Here is a 15,724-nt window from a genome sequence, read left to right on the forward strand (position 1 = left end):
TAAAAAGGATTAATTGAGCATAACTTCTCTTCAGAAATGAACTACAAAGATTCTAAGTTATAGACCAGAAGGGAGGAATGCCCTGGTTCTTGACCACCTATTGATTTGGGGCTTGGGCTTTATGCTCTCTTGTTTCAAGAGTTTAATTCCTTCAGTAGGTGATGATTACCCATAATCAACCAGCCACTGTTGGTCCCATATCCCTGAAGAGAACAGGAAGTATTGAATAGCAATTATATGCTAATCAGTCTACTTGTGCTTCATTAAGGAACCAAGATATAAAAGAGTTCATTTCATTAAAGAACAGTCTCATGGGGAAGGGGGATACTTGGGTTCAAATCTTAGCTTTTCTATTTGCTATCTTTAAGAACTTGGGCATGTCACATAAACCCTCATCTAGAAAACAAAGGTTTTATGATCTTATGAATTTATTCATATGAAGCAATATGATAGAATATAAGGGGCACAAACTAGAGGGTCTGTGTGACTTACTGAATATGGATTCAAGACTTGGACTCAGGAAGACTTGGTTTCAAATTCTGCCTGAGAAATTTACTAATATTATTTGACAGAATTCATGGAAAAATAAAAAAGTCCTGGGTTCAAATCCCAGCTCTGCCAGTTGTTATCAGTGTGAATGTGTATAAATCACTAAGCATCAGTGTCTTCATCTATTAAATAGAGATAATATTATACTCTTATCTCATAGGATTTTTGTATGACTAAAAAGGGATATAATATAAAATATAAATGTTACACAAATGTCAGTCATTAGTACAACTAAATGCCAACAGGTAAACTCAGTAGAATGTATGGGACTGGTCATCTTTGTATACCTTAATCAAAAGAAATGAAATGAACCAATATTGTATCTCTTCAGTGGAATGTAAGCATTTTGACTATTTTTAGTTTTATCTTCATATCCTCAGGGCTCAGTACATTGTCATAGACTAAGCAATCACTTAGTAAATTTTTATTGATTAGAATTAAATTTCCCAACATTGTGACAAATGTAGGAATTTAATGACAGTTGGTTCATAACATTTCTTCTTTCTTTTTTTTTAAGGTTTTTCCAAGGCAATGGGGTTAAGTGGCTTGCCCAAGGCCACACAGCTAGGTAATTATTAAGTGTCTGAGACTGGATTTGAACCCAGGTACTCCTGACTCCAGGGCCAGGTGCTTTATCCACTGTATCACCTAGCCGCCCCCATAACATTTCTTTTGTTAAGTTTCTCTATAGGTATTCTATGATCCATGGGTGTGGGTACATCTCTCAATTGTGTGGATTACATTCTAAAAATAAAAATCTATTGGATGAAAGATACTTTTTTGTTCAGGCTATGATGTGCAGCCTGATATCCCATGTGAAGGACATCCCATAGAGTTGGTCCATTAGACAAATATTTTAGTCAGACACTGCAAATTTATGATGAAGTGGGCCCAAAATTGGACAGGAGAAGGAGAATGGTCTAGATGGCACTTGGAAAATGGTGCAGTGTGTTTCTAAAAAAGTACATTTTTATTGATATTTTTTGTTTTTGTAGCAGTGGTTTTTAGTTACCTCAAGCTTCAAATTATGTAAAGTCATGAAATGTCATAAACTTTTCTGGAGATATTACTGAAAAAATAATTGAAGCTCAATTTGTTTAGAATCTGTTCCTACCTTAGTAAGCCCCAATACAAATGTTACCTTTGAAGTTAAATCTTCCTAAGCTGATTTTTCCAAATTCCTTTTTAATGGACTCTTTGGAGAATATGTATTGGATGCATAGTTTAATTAGAAATGAAAAACAAACAAAGCTAAGATTCTTTATTTCCTTGACAGATTCTCCCATTTCTTATACCCTATCTCAAGCATTGGGTAGCAGAATATCAGAACCCTTGCAGATCACCAGGAGCTGTCTTGTGTTTCTTTTGTTATCTGCTTTGCTGCTCTGTGAAACAGCCTCTAAGGAAGCCGTGTTTGTAGGCTTTCTTTGTTCTTTTTTTAGTACTTTTTAAAGGAAGGTAGGTAGAGTAGCTCAAGACACCCAATCATTTTATAGTAAACTTGGGGAAGTACAAAGCCAAAGAGATAAATAACAAATGTTTGACACTAAATGTCTGAATTTATTGTTTTAGCTTTCCTCAGCATGTTTCTTCAGTTTCTATGTCCCCTTGTAGTGCTATAACTTTAAAGAGAAGACAACATAGCATTGCAAACCTGGAATGAGAGACCAAAAAAAAAGTCAGGTACATATGAATAGGGATTAGTTTGGGAGAAATTCTGATTGTGAATGTCAATGATGCCCTGGATATGCTTTAAATCTAAACAAGTTTTTGGTGAAAATATTTCAAAGTGCCACTTACAGGATTGTTTGGTATGATGTGGGCAGGATAGAGAAAGGCAGGGTACTAGAATGTTGCAAGAGAGCTATATGGTATGACCCTAGAGTCAGGGTACTTTTTCAGGACTTACCTCATCTAGGAATAAGACTTGAAGATATAGTTCTGAAACAGTGAAAATCAAGATAACTGGTGAAAGAAAATAGGCCCTTACTTTTGAGACTATATTCTGTTTGAGGGTACTTTGACAGTCTTGGAGGCATGGACTAAGATGGAGTGGTTCTCTTTTATCCCATCATCTATTGGTATTATCTCTGTTGTCAGAAGGTGAGCTTCTTGGAAGCAGACTTGTCTCTATTTCATCTTATCCATTAGACCTCTCTTTAGGTCTAAGGTCAGAGCTTGGCATGTACGAAGTACTTCACAAAGGTTTTTTCATTCATTGTTCATTTATTCATTCAATCCCTATGGTAGCTGCCAAGAAATCTTTAACTTTTGAATATGTAATTTACAAATCATAAACTCAATTCCTTAATATCTACTACTTGTTATTGTTCAGTCATTTTAGTCACATCCAATTCTTCCTGACACCATTTAGGGTTTTCTTGGTGATGATTATGGCATGATATGGCATTTTTTCTAACTCATTTTGCAGATGACTAAACTGAGGCAAATAGGGTTAAGTGATTTTCCAAGAGTCATACAACTATTAAGTAATTTGAACTTAGGTCTTCTTGACATTCCCCTTGAAAAACATTTTTTTTTTAGTTTTTTTGCAAGGCAAATGGGTTAAGTGGCTTGCCCAAGGCCACACAGCTAGGTAATTATTAAGTGTCTGAGACCAGATTTGAACCCAGGTACTCCTGACTCCAAGGCTGGTGCTTTATCCACTACATCACCTAACCACCCCGAAAAACATTTTCAAGTTCCTGAACCCATAGAAGGAACTTAATAAGCATTTGATGAATTTTATTAAATTTTGAACACCTGAGGAAAGTGCCATCTCTTATAAAGGTTACCTAATATACTTTATGTAATATATTTAATGAAACAATGTTATCAGTGGTAGAGGGAATTATCAGTTGGATCATATAAATTAAGCTCTTCAACAAATGGAACTGTGCCATTTTTATACTTATATCTCCAATGTCCTGAATGTAGTAGGTACTTAACAAAATCTGTTATTATACTATTTATTAAAAATAGGTTCCTGTGGTTGGGTGACCTAACCATCTTTAGTTTCTATGGGAAACTGTTTCTATGGGAAAATGTATTTAACTTAAAAATAATCAATTAACAAATGAATTCTAGGGACGTAGACCAACATCTCAGTATGTTCCAGACATCTAAAAAAAAAGTCAGGAATTTAAAAATTTTGGATGAAGTATCTTGTTTCAACTCACTATATAGTTCATTAAAGATAAAACTAGCTGAAAGCCAGCAGAGAGGTATTGAATGGATAGGGAAGGTCTCTCCCTAGTACTTTTAGTTTGATCTTGACCTTTGTAATCCTTCTGGTTAATATACATCATTTAGAGAAATCAATTCCAGGCAGAACCTTGTCCTGGAGCTCTTCACCTTGAATCATAGATATGGATTCTAGTTTTGAGAGTGGTGTGACCTTGAGCTAGAGAAGTCGGAATTTTGGAGGAGAGTAGAAAGGTTTTAGGAAATCAAATGAAGCTTCTTCTCTAGTGGTCATCTTTTCCCCTACCCAAATAAATAATTTGTAAATTATATGTTCAGAGTGAAAGAAAGAGAATAAACATTTATATATTCCTTTCTGTGTACTAGGCACTGTGTTAAGCATTTTACAAATATCTCATTTGATCCTCAAAACAACCTTAAGGAGGTAGGTGTTATTATCTCCATTTTACAGAAGAGGAAAGTGAGACAGTGGTTAAATGATTTTCCCAGAATCACACAGCCAGCATGTGTCTGAGGCTATTTGAACTCAGATCTTAATTCCATGCCCAGTGTTCTAGATACTTTAATCAAGATAGGGGACTCTCTGCTCCTCTTTCAGGAGAGAGAAGGGGGAAGGCTACACATTTTAGACACTCCTTGACAGTGAAGTCATATTCCTTCTCTGTAGAAGTGAAGTTCATTTGGAAATCTGGTACAGAAAATATCTATCCTTATTTATATTGTAAGCTAATTTTATATGCTAAGAGTAAGGACCTTAGGAAAAGAGTAGGATTGGGTCAGAATTGCTCTTCCCTTGAACACTGACCTTCTGATATTTCTAGTCAAACAGGAAAAATAAGTTGTTTGAAAAAATTCAGTTCATATTTTGTATAATGTCAACAAGACTTATTTTTCTTCCTAATAGAGTTTGTGAAAATGAGTGAGTCACAAGAAGTCTTCCTAGTTTATTTGAGTCTTAATTGGGGTAGAAAGAGTATAAGACTCCCAATTAGGAGACCTGGGGTCTAATTCCCAGGAAGAGTAAGCTTTAGGAAATTACATTATTTCCCTTAGCCTTAGTTTCCTAACCTATAAAATGAGAATAATAATTCATAGCCTGACTACATTACAAGGTTATTGTAAAGACAAATTGAGATACTATATGAGAAAATGCTTTGTAAACTGTACAGTGCAAGATAATTATTATTTATTGGGTGGTTTCATCATTCCATTACCTGTAAAAAGCCTTAGCTGGATAGATCCAAGGCTGAAATAAAAGAATAAAAACCCTCCTCCCAAAGGGAGATCATAAATTTGAAGTGACATTGTAGATCAAGATGGGAGTTCTCTTAATTCAAATAGGAAAAATGGAATTCCATATATGTTAAGAATACAAGTAGAAACAACTGGAGCTATTCTGAAAATGCAAATGTGTGTTGTGAAGCTTTGTTTAGAAGCTATAACTATGTGTGAGAACATTTGGCCTGGGGAAGGAGTAGGCAACTGTTGGTTGTAGAAGTCAGAGAGCAGTGATAGCTTGGATCTGAGAAGTAGAATTGCCCAGAATAAGAGATTATGTCAAAGGAAAAAAAAAAGGCTGAGAAAGGAGAGCTGAGATAGAGAAATAGAGGGAGAAACCTACTAAGGATCCATGATAACAGAATTGAATTACAGGAACAAGATAAGGATCTGATAGCATAGCTTAAGAATGCCATTCCCTTCCCCCAAAACACACACACACACACACACACACACACACACACACACACACACACATACACACATATGTGTGTATATGTATTATCAGATCTATCTCTCTACCTAATCTGCCTGTCTATCTAATTATCTATTGGATCTGTTTATCTGTCTATATATTTATCTTTTTCTCTCTTGAAGGGATATTGTAGATCTGGGTGGAGCTGCAAGTCTCTCAATGCAAATATGAAAATGAAGTCTCTCTCTATCTCTATGTATCATGGTGGTGGAGCATTTGGACTTGCTAACATTATTGATTCCATGCCTTTGTACAAACCACCCCCAAATAATTTTGGCTAAACCTGTGATTTCACTGACATGGGGAGGTCTCAAAAGTGTAACTGTTCTGCAATCAGTCACTTTTAGAGAAATGACTGTTGCATTTAGAGGTAAATAATTTGACCAGGGTTCCAAATCTAGGATATTTCAGATGTGAGATCTGGACTCAGGTTTTTTAGCTTTAAACTTATGGTCTTGTGATCCCATAACAATTCAGACAACCAGACCACGATTGGGTTAATCTACTCCTATTCTTTGAAGTGAGCTCCACCAGACTTGTAGAGACCTGTTTTGCACTAGTAGGTTCACATAAAGCATTATAAAAGACAGTGCCAATTTATCATCAATGGCTTGGCTGCAATTAGGTCTCTGGCTCCATTCAGGGAGACATGCCCTTGATTTCAGTCAGAGAATGACTCATAACTATCCTTTGCTTAGAACCATTTCCTCCAAGTTTATAAGAATATATAGTATTTTTGCATAAAGGGGTGTGTGAATGCACGTGGGTGCTCTTAACCCCTTGGGCTATTTGTTCATAACCCTTGGCAATAGGGTTAGGCTGTATACAGTACTTAATCTACTCTGTGTACAAAGTGGATGAATTATTCTCATTGTCATACTCCTAATGTGGGTGTGCCCCAGAAAACCACAGTTCTCTTATGAGTTATGTTATGGGATCTCATGTTCAGTAGTAACTGGGTCTAAAATCTTATATTTGTTTTTCTTCTTTTAGCTATGGTTTAGCCACTGTACATTCAAATTCATTTGACCTCTGGGTATCATGTGAGGACAGAAGGCAGGGGTAATAGGATCTCAGATTTTGAACTAAAAGTAACTTTGAAGTCACTGAGCATAATTCTCTCATTTTATAGATGAAGAATCCAACCCTGAACTTAGGATATTTGTCCAACAATACACAGACATTAAGTGGCAGAGTCTGGGATTTGCACTTAGGTGATCTGACCCAGCCAGACCTTTCAGCTAGGTAGAGGTGTTATTCAGGCAGTCAGTCAGTCAATAAACATTTATTAAGCACCTACTATCTATCCCACACTATGCTAAGCATTGGGTATTCATCCCTCAAGGAGCTCACAATCTAATGGGGAGATAATCACACCTAAGGAAAAACAAGTTTTTATACAGCATGTTTGAAATAATCAATATGAGGAAGGCTCTAAAAATTAAGAGGAATTAGAACAGGTTTCCTATAGAAATTTGAATTTTAGCTGGAACTTGAAGAATCCATGGGAGCCAGAAAGTAGAGATGAGGAGGGACAGTATTCAGACAGGGGGCCAGCCAGTGGAAATGCCTGAAATTGGGAGATGGGTGGGTGGGGGGTGTTTTGTTGAGGCACAGTAGGGAGGCCAGTATTACTGGTTCACAGAACATGTGGGGGGATGTGTTAGGTGGAAAAAAAAAACTGAAGGGGGTGGTCAGTCTAATGCCTCTGAATATCAAAGAAAGGATTTTTAAAAATTTTATCCTAGAAGAGAGAGAGAGGGAGCCATGGAGTTTGTTGGGTAAGGCAAAGAGAAAATAGAACTTAGTAGATCTAGAGTCCTTTCAGGGATCATAAAAATACACTCCTCAGCAGTCTAAGAGCTTGGGTAGGGCTGGAGATCAAAGACCTCATAATGTGTACTGGCATTTCTGAACACAGTGCTGAGCTATGAAACTCCTGAATGGAAGCTTTTGGCCCTTATTGAGGACATGGCTTGGACTTGAGGGGCAGAACTTTTACAGAGTTGAATCATGAATTTGCCTATGCCTTTAGGAAATCCAGACTGTTATGACTCAGTTTGTCTCCTCACCCTTTTGGACCCAAAGTTGTTGTTTTCTTTCAAGTCCCAGAGCTGAAGAAACTTTCAGGAGGGACTCTGTGGCTGCAGTGAGTGGTAACAGGAATTCCCCTTTGATGGACTATGTATTAGGCATATGCCAACATGCAGAACAATAGGATTTCTTTTTTCTTGTGCTTTCAGAAACTGGCAGTATCTTAAATGCTTCATTAACTTGAAGCAGCAAGCATTAGCTTTCTTTCTCTGTGGGCACTGAAGGATTATATTGGGCAGAGGGAATTCTGGTTATATTGAAGGCAGTGGAATGGCTTAGACACACTCAGAAGTTGAAATATGAACTGCTAATATATAAAGGGGAAGTTGCGGAGACGCTTGATCAAAGGAAAACTTCCTAACATGAGAACTTGCACCAAATAGATTGGGCAATCTCAAGAGGCAAGATGGCTTCAAGGAAAGGCTCATGACCACTTGTCTGGTGGTCTAGATAATTTGACCTCTGAGATCCCTTCCAATATAGAAATTCTGTATATTGGGACAGAATTATTAAGACCCCATTAAATCAGAGAAATGGAACTGGGACTTTTCATAGTAAGGGTCTCCTTTTTGCTCATATATTTGCATATATTTATTTTACTCTGATAAATCATACCTATGGTAAAATAGTTTCCTAGGCAGTTAGTTGGAGAGAGCACCAGTCCTGGAGTCAGGAAGATCTGAGTTCACATGTGGCCTCAGATATTTGACACTTACAAGTTGTGTGATCTTGGGCAAGTCACTTACTCCTGATTGCCTCTCATCCAGGACCAGCTCCAAGCATCCTGATTCATATTTGATTATTGGACTCAGATGTCACCAGAGGACAAAGTGAGGCTGGTGATTTTGCACAAATCCAATTTATGTGCATGTCATGGCATTACTTTCTTGATGTCATGATCTTCTTCAAAAATGAAAGACACAACAATCATCACAACAAAAAGTAGCTTCTATTTCCCCCCCCAAAAAAATCCCAAACAACTCACCAGAGGGTGTATCTCAATTATTATCTCACTGATGAGGAAAGACTTGAGAGAGAAAAGGATGTGAAGTTGCTTCTTAGCACATTATCCTTTAAGAAGGAACCTCATATGTACTTAGGTGAATCAATAGAAATGACATCAAAAACAGCCATTCTGAGGCTGGTACTTTATCCTGTACCAAAAAGTTTGAGGAAGAATGAACTAGGTCACAAACAGAAATGCAATGCTGGCTAACTTCCGAAGTAAGTTTTGCTTATATGGTAACAGTGCCATAATTGCCAAGAATTACCTTGATAAACTTTAGCTGTCAATTTTTTTGTGATCTTGAAAAGGTATTTGATGCTTGCTAGAGATAATTACTTTCATAAATATAAATGCAAATTAATAAGATTTAGCTGGAAGAGTCTTCAGAGATCATATAGTCCAAAGTCTTCATTTTTTTTTAAAATGAAACTGAGATTAGTGATTTGTTTAAAGCTACATAGATAAAAAAATGTTGGAATTTGAAACTCAGGTCCTCTGACTCCCAATCTAGTCTCTTTTTACTCTATCATGGAGATAGCTTCACATTCTTTAATTGAATCACTACTGTGAAGTGAATCTTAAGAGTTATATTTGAAAAGGCATGCCAAAATGGTAAAGCTTTGACTCAATTAAAGTCTTTAATGTTGAAATGGATAAACTGGATTCTCACCCCACCCAAGACTCAGTTCATTTGCTGCCATCTACTGGAGAAAGTATTTAACTGATATATGAGAGCAATGGTACCAATTTTGTGCAGTTCATGAGGATTTTATTAGATGTCAGGATAAGAACATTTTAGAAGTATGGGGGAAAGTTGCTGAAAATACACTCAGAAGAAGAAGTGTCTTGGTCAAGGAACAACACTGAATCTCACTATGTATGGGACAGAATAGAGTGTAAGAAGACTAAAAAGGTAGGAAGAGCCAGGTTATGAAGGTCTTTGTATGCCAACAAAGGATTTCATATTTGATTCTGGAGGTGACAAGGAGTCACTGGAATTTATCCACTGTGGATGACATAGTCATATATGTTCTTTAGGAAGATGGATAGTCAAACCAATCAGCAGGCTATTACAATAATCCAGGCATGAGCTTATAAGAGTCTTCACAAAGGTGATAGCAATACCAAAGGAAAGATGAGGGAATATTTCAGAGATACAAAGAAGGTAAATTGACTTCTGATTTTAAAAGGGAAATAAGCAAGAGTGAGGAAAAGAAGATGACAGTTTGTTAACCCAGGTACATAGAAGGATGGTGCTACCCTCAATGGCGAAGGAAAGTTAGGAAGATTTGTGAAAGACAGTTTTAGTCATATTGAGTTTAAGATGGCTACAAAGCAATTATTTGAGATATCTAAAAGCAATTGGAAATAATAGTCTGGAGATTGAGGAAGAGTATAGAGATAGATATAGGGCAGTATATAGATGAGAAATTGAAGCCATGGAAGTGAAGATGTCCCAGGACATAGACCTAAGAGACATCACCTTTAGGAGAAATTATCTGGATCAAAATATAACAAAAGAAACTTAGGAATAGTCAGACAGATGAGAGAACTAGTCAGAGTAGAGCTGAGTTCAGTTGTAAGTGACTCAATTCAATTAATTCAACTTGTTTCAAAAAAGTCTTAAATATCTGCTCTGCACAAAGACCCAGTGCTAAGAAAATCAAGATGAAATATGAATTCTATTCTTCAAGGAATTTTACAATTGAATAAATTAAATTGAATATTAATTACATACTTGAATCTGGTAATGGAAAAGGATATAGAAAATTTATGACCCAGGTTTAGTTGTTGAGGAGTTTCTATTCTGGTTGGGGAAAACAACTTTGCACATATGATAGCTTCTGTTTGAATGCATTAACTTTTTCAAAGTGGTCTTATAATTTCATTTGTTCTTTGACACAATCTTTTGAAAGCATAGGGAACATCATTTAGTGTTTATTGATAGAGAACAAATGGCATGCCTTTTGCTACGTAGCTAGTTATGACTGGGAGACTACTAATTTTCAGGTCCCTTTCGCTCTAAAGAGACTAATAGACTATGATCTAATGTGTAGTCCATTTTTCATAATGTTAGTAAGTATATCTGGCATTTATATGGTGCTTTAAGTTTGCAAAGTACTTTCATGTTATTAGATATTTTATCCTCACCCTAGAAATTAGGAGTTATAATTAATCCCATTTTACAGTTGAGAAAACTAAGTCTGAGAGAAAATAAGTGAATTTCCAGGGTCATGCAACTACTGTCTGAGGCAGAATTTCAATTCATGCCTTTTTGACTCAAAGCTTAAGAGCTACCAATTGCTCATGTATAAAACATGAGATCAAAGTAATAGGCATAACTAATGCAGAACAGGGATTTGTCTGTATGGTATGATTTATGGATTCTGGAAAAGCAACCACTACTAAAATATCCCTTCTCATTGGTGAATCCTAAAACTGGTATCCCTAGCAAATTCTGAAATTCTTCCATTAGAGATCTGGGATCTCAAAGATTCCTCTATTAATATACATACATATGTTCATATGTATATATATATATATATATATATATATATATATATATATATATATATATATATATATATAATATATATACATACATACAACAAACTGTATCCAGGGTATGGGAAAGCTCCTTCAGTAGTTAAGTGTTGAGAAATGATGCTGGGATACTGGTTTCTCAGACTGGAAACTGCAGATATTACAAAGAAAAATCTGAAGAACTCCCTTCAGAAAACCAGAGAGGAGGGTTTTCAATTTTAACTAATTCCTTTTTAAAAATTTTATTTATTTAAGGCAAAGGGATTAAGTGACTTGCTCGAGGTTACAGAACTAGGCAATTATTAAATGTCTGTCAGATTTGAACTCACCTCCTGACTCTAGGACTGATACTCTATCCACTGTACCACCTAGCTACCCCTTAACTAATTCCTTTTTAAAAATTTATTTAATATTTTTAATTGAATGTAAAATCCATTTTTCACATTCATTTTTAAAACTTTGAGTTTCAAATTCTTTCTCTTCCTCTTTATTCCCCTCATTGAGAAGTCAAACAGTTTGATATAGGTTGTACATGTGTAGTCATGCAAAACAAATTTCCATGTTGCCACCAGAAGAGTTGCTATAAATATTTTTCTTTATATAAGTCCCTTTACTTTTTTTGTTTGTTATCTCTTTTGAGATACTGACCTAGTACAGATACACACACACACACACACACACACACACACACACACACATATATATATATATATATATATATATATATAAAACTAGGTCAAAAATGCATTAATATCTCATTTTCCTCACCTCTTCTCCAACATTTGTCATTTTCCTTTTCTATTCTATTAGACAATCTAAGAGGTATGAAACAGTACCTAATAATTGTTTTAATTTGTATTTCACCAGGCTATAGTGATTAAGAACATTTTTTTTTCATACGGCTCTATATAGTTTTTCCTTCATCTGAAAACTGTTCATATCTTCTGGTCATTTATCAATTGGGGAATGACTCTTATTTTTAGAAAGTTTACTCTATTCTCCATCCATCTCATTCATTTATTTGAGAAATGAAGTCTAAGAGAAATTTACTTCATTTTTTTCACAGTCATGATTGCTAAATGTATTTCCCTTCATCCTTTCCCCCTATTTATTCTATTCTCTCATTCCTTTCACCCTATTACTCTTCAAAAGTGTTATACTTCTGTCTATTGCCTCCCTCAATCTTCGCTCCCTTCTATCATCATTATTTTTTTGTGGGTGTGCTTTGTTTTGTTTTGTTTTTCTTTGTCTGGATGGGGATAATTTAGTCTATACCAATCTAATATAGTTGTTCTAGCTCAATGGACTGCTGAATGGAGCTGCTTCCATCAAGGTTGTTCATCTCACAATGTTGTTGTAGATGTGTACATTGTTCTCTTGGTTCTACTCCCTTCACTCAGCATCAGATCCTGTAGATTATACTCAGTTTTGCTGAGTACGTGATTCTAGGTTGTAATCCTAGCTTCTTTGCCCTCTAAAATATTATATTCCAAAACCTTCTACCCTTTAATGTAAAAGCTGCTAAATATTGTGTTATCCTAACTGTGGCTCCACAATACTTGAATTATTTTCTGATCACTTGTAATATTTCCTCATTGATCTAGAATTTCTAAAATTTTCATTCTGTGATCTCTTTCAGGAGGTAATAGATGGATTCTTTAAACTTCTATTTTGCCTTCTGGTTCTAGAATATCAGGACAGTTTTCTTTGATGATTTCTTGAAAAAATGATGTCTAGGCTCTTTTTTTAACTCATGAATTTCAGATATTTCAGTAAATTTTAAATGATCTCTTCTGGATCTATTTTCTATTTCAGTTGTTTTTCCAGGGAAATTTTTCACAGTCTTTGTTTTTTTTATTCTTTTGGTTTTGTTTTATTGTCTCTAGATTTATCAGAAAGTCATTAGCTTCCATTTGCTCAATTCTAAATTTTAAGGAATTATTTCCTTCAATGAGCTTTTGTATCTTCCTTTCCATTTGAACAATTTTACTTTTTTATTAATTTTTTTCCTTCAATGAATTTTTGCATCTCTTATTCCATTTGGTCATTCTTCTCATTGGTTTTTTTGTACCTCTTTTGCCATTTGGCCTAGACTATTTTTTTTAGGTTTTTTTTTTTTTTTTTTTTTTTTTTGCAAGGCAATGGAGCTAAGTGGCTTGCCAAAGGCCACATAGCTAGGTAATTATTAAGTGTCTGAGGTCAGATTTGACTCCAGGGCCAGTTCTCTATCCACTCTGCCACCTAGCCACCCCAGACTATTTTAAGACATATTTTCTTCAGTATTTTTATGTCCCCTTTATTAAATTGTTGATTAATTTTTCATGATTTTCTTGCAATTTCTCTTCCCAATTTTTCTTCTACCTCTCTTAATTGATTTTCAGAATCCTTCTTTGAGTTCTGCCATGTCCTGAGACCAATTTATAATTTTTTGAGAGACTTTGGATATTGGAGTTTTGGACTTTATCTTTTAAATGTGTCAGCATAACAGCTTTTGATGATTAGAATTTTTGTTCTATTGTTTGCTTATTTTTTTCCAGTCTGTTTCTTGACTTTTAACTCTTTGTTAAAGTAGGGTTATACTTCCGGAGGATAGGACACACTCTCCCAAACGTTAGGGGGTTTTGTTTTAAGGGCTGTTTTCAGAGATAGTACTAGGGACCTGAAAATGTTCAGTTCTACCAAGGTGATATGATAAAAGAAAGGGAAATTTACTATTCTCCTGACCTGTTCTCTGGTCTCTGAGTGATCATAAGCTCTCTTTTCAACCCTGAAACTGTGAGGAGTGTTCCTGATCCACTGCAGCCTACAATCTCTGGTATGCTAGTGCTACTTTTTGCTGCCAGGACTGTGATACAGCTCTGATAATGGACAAAGCAAAAGAGTCCTGCCTCTGGTGCCAACAAAGCGACCCTTGTAATTTCCTTCTGCTTGATTGTTCAACACCCTTACCGTTTTGACCGAGAATTCCAGAAGCAGGCACTACTACTGCCACTGTTGATTCAGTGGCTCCTAAAGCCTGTCCTGGTTTGCTGGGGCTAGGTCTGTGTTGAACTGTGCTCCACTCCCATCCATGCAGCAGATCATGCCTGCTGATCTTCAAAACTGTCTTTGATTGGAAAATCATTTCACTCCATCCTTTTGTGGGTTCTGCTGCTCTAGGCATTGTTTTACGACATTGTTTAAAGGTGTTTTGGAGGAGTTTGGGGGAGAGATCAATGAGCTGTTACGTTTTCTCCACCATTTTAACTCCATCTCCTTCTAATTATTCTTTTTTTTTTAGGGTTTTTTTTTTTTGCAAGGCAAAATGGGGTTAAGCAGTTTGCCCAAGGCCACACAGCTAGGTAATTATTAAGTGTCTGAGACTGGATTTGAACTCAGGTACTGCTGACTCCAGGGCTGGTGCTTTATCCACTGCGCCACCTAGCCGCCCCTAATTATTCTTAATAACTGTATGCTAAGGTCAGTTGTTTCTTTACCTTTGTCCTTTAAGAAGTCTGATTACTGTAGCATGCTTGACCAGAAGTCAGGAAGACCTGAGTTCAAATTGATTTTCAGATTCTTGTTAGCTATGTGACAGGGGCAAGTCATTTAAGCTCTGTTTGCCTTAGTTTTCTCTTCTGCTTCTCAGCATTCTTATGAGGATCAAAGTGCAATGATGTTTAGAAAGTGCTTGGCACAGAATCTGGTGCATAGAGAACACTATATAAATGTTGTTTGTTGTTGTTACTGGGGATGAGGGTGGGGTAGAATGATAAACAGATGTCTTTAGGGTGAGCTTTGGAAATCAAACAAAAGCTTGATGCCAACCCCTTCAGAAAGCTTCAGAGTATCATGCTAAAGCTGGAAAGGACTTTGGGGATCACTGCATATAACTCCTACTCTTTACATTTTCCAGAGAGGGGAAATGTCTTGTCTAGCAGGAAAGCTCAGCCAACTTTGACAGTAATTGAGGCTGGACTGAGTTTTAAGTCAAATGGAGTCCAAATCTAATAGATTCAAAGATTTTAAGAGAGGAGTTAACAAAAGTCCAGTTGGTGTTCGAATAGACACTGGACCCAGGCTGCTTGCCTCCCAATGCAATGTTCTTCCGTGGGGACGCGCACCCTTTAAGAGCAATAATCTCTAGCATGACTCACCATGGTGGGAAGGACTTTAGCCAGCCCCCCCTTATGCTCGCCTGTTGATAGAAAATTTTGAGAAGTGAAGACAAAACTTGGATGAAAGGAAAAAGCTCCTAGGATATAGGGAAGGTAGAGGCATTCCCAAGAAAGCATAGCCCTCCAGCAAGAAGTGAGATATTGCTTTTCCCTCCCTCCTTTATGGGTTGTTGATCCAGGGTCAGGATGGGACCAAGGCATCTCTAGGTTACTCCAAGGCTTCAAGTTTCCAGAGGGTTCTCCTCCCCTCCTTCTCAAATTGCATGTGCTATGAGACAGCCCTTAAAGGGTTACCTCAGATGGATCTAAGGGAACTGTCTTGCTAGGTCAGGCTTAGGGTCAACCTTTCTATACCTGGAACATGGCTCGATTAGCCAACCCAAGGCATGGTCTCTAGCTTTTCTCTCCATTCTGTGA

This window comes from Macrotis lagotis, chromosome 4 (genome assembly GCF_037893015.1).
Source record: "Macrotis lagotis isolate mMagLag1 chromosome 4, bilby.v1.9.chrom.fasta, whole genome shotgun sequence".
Taxonomy (NCBI): domain Eukaryota; kingdom Metazoa; phylum Chordata; class Mammalia; order Peramelemorphia; family Peramelidae; genus Macrotis; species Macrotis lagotis.